Source organism: Pinus tabuliformis, chromosome 8 (genome assembly GCF_031772625.1).
Source record: "Pinus tabuliformis cultivar Carrire ecotype Pingquan chromosome 8, CPIR1, whole genome shotgun sequence".
Classification (NCBI taxonomy): domain Eukaryota; kingdom Viridiplantae; phylum Streptophyta; class Pinopsida; order Pinales; family Pinaceae; genus Pinus; species Pinus tabuliformis.
The window spans coordinates 289,937,240-289,944,055 of NC_142294.1; positions in this window are offsets into that span (position 1 = coordinate 289,937,240).

Below are 6,816 nucleotides of genomic sequence, written 5' to 3' on the forward strand. Positions count from 1 at the left end.
AAAAAACAAATCATTTGTGTCATAGTAAGCAAGGAAATAAATGCATATATGTGTGTGTGTGTGTGTGTTTGTGTGTGTGTGTGTCAATAATGTTTGTCATACATCAAAGCCTCAAAAAATAATATGTGTGTTTGAAATACGTCGGCGGCTCGCAGGCCTTATACATCGTGGCTCACAGGCCTCTAAAAATATGGGATGTTAGACCTATGCACTAAACAACATCATGCTCATGATAACATGTAACTGCTTGGACTATGCAAGTTAGCAGTCAGCGGATCCGATCTGACACCCCCACCGTATGCCTCTAGTACTAGCTTGGGACATCACCCATCCGAGCATACTCTGGGATCCCATGGGTCAAACCTTAAAGATTCCACGACATCAAATTGTCGAGCGATGTGCCTAGCAATCGAGGACATCCCGGCAGGGCGTTCTAGTCCAACATCTGCATTCATAAAATTGAATTATCATGAACATATATATTTGAAAAATAGTAAAAACATCAATAAACTAAAAAATTGTTTGTTTTTACCTCCATCATCAAAATCCTCCCCTTCTGGGAGCAGCATATCCAAATCTCCGTGGAAGTCAGTACCACTGTAAGGTTAATCCTCCACTATAATCAGTTGTCGTCGTAGCCATTAGAAGAAGGCGGGCTTGTAGGACATCTGTTGGCCCCCCATAACCCTAGGCATCAACTCACTCTAATTGACCATCTGTGGGTCTCGTGGCATCGGCGAATCCACCTCAGTCAGTTGGTATTGGAACTGTGGAACCCGCTCTAAGAAGAAGGTCACTAGCATAGACCCAAAGCAAAACTACTTCAAGTTTCCCGCCTTAGCTTTTGACAGCTAGAACTTCATGTTGATTTTCATAGATTCCATCCAGTTAAAAATAGTGGGTGTTGTGCACTCGATAGCATACAGGAACTTGGACTTTTTAGTCTCATGTGGCGCTTGGGACCCAGTTACTCTATTGATGATCAACAGTAACACTCTCAACACAATATCCTGAACAGTCGTGATATAGATCTTGCCACTCTTGGATTTGAGAGCTTCTGGGCAATGTTCGGCAAGTAACATGGACACGCCCACCCCAATCAGCCTCGACCCATATAGGTTGACTGGTTCCCCTCTCTAGGATAGTGTTGTGATGAAAGAAATATCTGAAGTCTCCATCTCCAGCTCTTGGTCACCAATGATAAAAATTTCCCGATTTATGTCCCAAAGACTAATAAGGTACCATAGAAGCTCAGGTTGAGCCCGCATCCCTAGTGTGAGAAATAACTTGAGGAGCCCACAGTTCCTCAAAGCCTCCAAGCAATTTGGATCAGCTATTGCTTGAGTATCGATATCCTCATGCTCTCGTTCTTTCCAATCCACCATTTTCAACGATTTTCTTCCTATAAAAACCATTTAATCAAGTCAATGATCATCTTTTGACAGAGAAATTTGGATTCAAATGGTCATATTAAGCAAAAAACACGTAAAAAAAAAAATTCACAGTGTTGGTATGACTGTTTTAAAAACAGTGGCGCCAATGGCACGGTTGGCAGTTTTAGCCACCCTGATCTGCGCGATTCCATGACCGGAAATTGCACCAACCGAGGCTGAAAATATTTTGCTAGAAGCTCCCCATGAAACCCAAAAAATGGATAAAAACAGGAAAAAAGAGTATGAAAATGGAGCTTAAGGTCTTGGCTCTTACCTGCACCTGACGGCTTGGCGAATGACCTCCCGGATCTCCTGCAATCTCCTCCAGAAAAATTAGGGCACAATAGGGTAAAAGGCTCTTCGCACAAAGGTAAAATGGTAAATGGTAAAAAATAATTACTTTTTATTCATTTTTGTGAAAATATTAAGGTTTTTAAAGTGTTTTTGACCTATTTTTCCCCAGAACTGCATAATGCATTTACCTTTCTTGTGTAGCGACAAGTGACGGATTGTTGACGATGATACTCGAGCCCTTCATCGAGCCCTGTTTAAGCCCTTTTCTTGACGCGTGAAACTCAAATGAAAAGATCACTGAGCATTTTCCCTTTTGACTCGTTAAGGAAAATCAAATGTGGGATCTACTTTCAAGCTCTTTTCTGACCCTTTAAACACGAAACGATTGCCAAGATCTTGTTGTTTTGAACTCGTTAAAGGATGCGAAACATCGTTTACCCAGTATACATTTACCACTTTTTTGGGTTGGGATAAACTATTTACGAAAAACGTACTCCTTGACTGAAATTTTCGAGCAGTTCTCTCAAGTATCATTTTCTACCTTTTTGGGCTCAAGAGACGCAAATGTACGAAAAGGGACCATGTGGATTTTTCTTTTCCGTGTCTTTTTCAATCTCTCTAAACATGAAAAAGATACCAAGTTACACCTTTGTCGGACTCATTAAAACATTAAACGACATTGGATTTGTCATCATGATGAACATGAGCTTCTCCTTCCTAGGGCTCATTAAACTTACTTGGTCCAATTCATCCGAAGGATGAACTTACAGTGCAAGCACATGCTATCCCATTCAAGCTTATGATAAAAAAAAATTGGGGTACCTACCAAAAATGGTGGGGGGAAATTTTGAAATTCTATTAGTTGTGTCGACAACTCACTCTTGAACATGACATTATCTACTTCATGTCGGGTTGGGATATCCTCCTTTGCATTTGACCTTCCTGTGTTGGGCCATTCATTTTTGCCTTCCACTTGATCTCTACCATGTCATCTTGACCACCAATCCCATGGATCTGAAAGCTTCCAAACGCCGGAATTGTGTCGTTGATATGTTCAAGAGTTAGTCCCTTTGCAGTTACACTTACTCCTAATTCTCTGGACCATCTAAAATCATTTGCATCACTTTGTCTCGTGTCGATGATGTGGGATACATCATGGCCCTCCTTCAACACGGTCACTTCCTATCAAATTCAGCTCATTATCCACGAAGCTGGCCGTGATACTCCCTTCCAGTACCTTAGAGCTTGCATGCCCTAATGGCAAGTTCTTCACACTTGATGACAAGTTGACATCATTGGATTTCGATCAGGTGATTTCACGGGTGTTCGACATCAGTTCCTTTATTCACATTCTGTGAAATGTGTTGCCAGTACCTTGAGATCCATTGTCATTATTGGTGGTTTCTCTCGCACTTGTTAACGGTTCACATCATTGACCAGTAATCAAGTGACTTCTTAGCATGTTCGACTTCAACACATTCATTCGCATGTTAGGATTTGTACTTTGATCAGGTCATTTGGAGCGCAAGACCCTGGGCTAAGATTACACAAGTCTAGGTTGCAAGGCGATGTGACATGATCATGTTAATATACATGTCTCTTTCAGATGGATGGTTGTGACCATACCATGAGTTGTTATATGTGATCCTTTTCATTATTGGATGGCTACGACCATACCTTGGTTTCATTATGATCCTTCCTATTGGATGGTTGTGCCCATGCCTTTGATCCATTTACATGATCATTCTCTAGATGTCTGCATCCATACCATGATTCATGTATTATTGTTTAGAATTTTCAGTGATGTATATGTATATATGCTTTCTTGCAGGTTCTCCGACAACGGACTATGGTTCCCTGCACGCACTTGTAAAGCATTTCACTCCTCACTCTAGTTCGACCTTCATGCTTTAGGGGGCATCTGTCACACAGAATTTTGTCACTGTCCCTGTACTCCCCGTCCATGATCCTAGAGGACCACTACAGTGTACCTAACATGCTTTCCCATCATGAAGAAACTCCCAGTATGTCCCTCTTCATGAGCAAAACAATTCCCTTTCGCATCATTTCCCAAAAATCTTCGGTTTATCCCAGTTTACAAGACTGATGCTAATGACCCATGTCCTCCTCACGTTGATATGCAGGGATTAAAATTATCCCTACTTCCAATCGGATCGATTGAACCCTTTCTCAGTTGCGCCGATCCTCTTTTGTAAAGCGTTTTAAATATGGAGCCGAAGCTTCCAACTCTAGAAGCTTCGTAATGGAAGTCTGGTAAATGGTTAGGCCAGATGGAGTTGAGGAGGTCAGTTTGGGCTCCTTTCCCCTATTAGGATGGAACTAATCCAAGAGATAATGACTTCTCCAATGAGAAGAGGAACCATCTCCCATCCATCCAAGCTATAAAAACATTTATTTTTCCCAAGAAAAATCTAGTTTATAGTCCTAATTAGTTTTAGTTTGGAGTTAGAATAATCAGCAAGCAATCTATAGTCTGAAGTTTTCTAGTGTATGTTTGAGGGAGAATAGTGTGCTTGGGTGTTATTTGAGAGTAGAGGGAAAGAGGCCTTAAAATATCTATTGTTGGGGTTGTCCATGAATTGTTAGCAGAAATGTTTGAACCCGGATATGTCGGAGGAGAACAACAACGTCAAGACATCGGTTGTAATCTCTCCTTGAACTAATATAGATGCAACTATCAATTGATTTCCTACATGAAATTTCATCTCACATATTTATAGCTTAATGTTTCTTGACCTGTTAAGTAGGTGGAATACAATATTGTATGCTATTATGTTTGTTGTGTGTTGTTGTTTGCTTGTTTCAAGTGTGTGGTGAAGTAAAATTCTAAGTGCAGACACAAACAATTCCTCTAGCCTGAGAGTGAGTATAGCCACAAAAAAGACATTCTATGGAATATTTCTTAGGTTAGAACCAATTAAGAGGGTCTACCTCTTAGTACGCTTATCCCGTTTGGTGATGACCTTGCTTGCTCGCTCCAACTATCTCCTGTTTCCTTCTTCGAGCACCTGAAACAAGTAAACAACAACCGTGATAATAAACAAATTGTATTCAACTTGCTTAACAAGTCAAGAAACATTAAGACATAAACATGTGAGATGACATATTATGTAGGAAATCAATCGATAGTTGCATATATATTAAATCAAGAAGAGATTACAACCATTGTCTTAACGTTGTTGTTCTCCTCCAACAAATTCGAGTTCCCACACACTTCCGTTAGTATTCCATGATGGCCTCAACAATGGTAGTTTTAAGGCTCTTCCCTTTAGTCTTCACACTAAACCAAATTCACACTTATCCCTCACACAGAACTAGAGAGCTACAACTATGAATAACTTTTTGATTACTCCACAATCAAAACTTCAACCAAAGCCTCTTTAGAACTAGCTTGTGCTTAGGAAAAATGGAGGTTTATATAGCATGGATGGAAGGGAGATGCTTCCTCTTCTCATGGGAGAAAGTCTTATCTCTTGATGTAGTTCCATCCTAATAGGAGAAAGGAGCCCAACTGACCTCCTCGACTTCATCCGGACTAACCATTTACCAGACTTCCATTACAAAGCTTCTAGAGCTCGAAGCTTCGGCTCCTTATTTAGAAAAACTTTCCAAAAGAGGATCGGCGTGACTAGAGCAAGGTTCAGTTGCTTCGGTCGGCACTATGGACAGTTGTATTCCCTGGATATCAGCGCGAGGAGGACACTGGTCATTAGTGCTGGTCTTGTAAACTGGTGAAAACATAAATTTCTTGGGAAATGATGCAAAATGGAATTGTTCTACTAATGAAGAGGGACACAATGGGAGTTTCTTCATGAAGGGAAAACATGTAGGGTTCATTATAGAGGTCCTCCAGGATCACAGAATGGGAAGTACAGGGATAGTGACAAAATGCTATGTAACAGATGCCCGCTAAAGTGTGAAGGCTAAACTAGAGTGAGGGGTGAAATGATTTATGAAATAGTGCAGGGAACCAGAGTCTAACATCAGAAAACCTACAAGCAAGTACAGATACATATACATTACTAAAAAATCTGCTAAATGATACATGAATCATGGTATGGATGCAACCATCCAGAGAATGATCATGTAAATCGATCCAGGTATGGGCGCAACCATTCAATAAAGAGGATCATATCGAAACCAAGGTATGGTTGCAGCCATCTAATAATGAGAAGGATCACATATGACAACTCATGGTATGGTCACAACCATCCATCTGAGAGAGACATGCATATCAGTACAATCATGTTACACCGCCTTACAACCTGTACTTTTGTAATCTCAGCCCAAGGTCTTGCGCTCCAACACGGCCCAATCAAAGTACAAATTCCAACATGTGAATAAATGTGTTGATGTCGAACATGCTAGAAAATCGCTTGATTACCAACCGATGATGTAGATTGTTAACAAGTGCAAGAGAAACCACCAATAATGGCAATGGTCCTCGAGGTACTATCAGCACAATTCATGAAAAGTGAATAAAGGAATTGAAGTCGAACACCCGTGAAATCACCCGATCGAAAGCAAATGATGCGAACTTGTCATCAAGTGCGAAGAACTTGCCATTAGGGCATGCAAGCTCTAAGGTACTGGAAGGGAGTCTCTCGGTCAACATCCTGGATAATGAGCTAAAGTCGACAAGAAGCAACCGTGTCAAATGAGGGCCATAATGTATCCCACATCATCAACACGAGACAAAGCGATGCAAAATAATTTTGGATGATACAGAGCATCAGGGGTAAGTGTAACTGCAGAAGGACGACTCTTGAACATATCAGCAACACGACTGGAAGTTTTGCAGCTTTTGGATCCAGAGGATTAGTGGTCATGATGACGTGGCAAAGATCAAATGGAAGGAAAAAATAAACGGCCCAACCTAGGAAGGTCGAAGATGAAATGAGGATATCCCAAACTAACATGAAGTAAAGAGTTGCATGTTCAAGAGTGAGCTGCCAACATGACTGATTGAATTTCCAAATTTTCCCCACCATTTCTGGCAGAGAGGGATAACATATGCTTGCACTGTAAGTTCATCCTTCAAATGAATCTGGCCTAGTAATTTTAATGA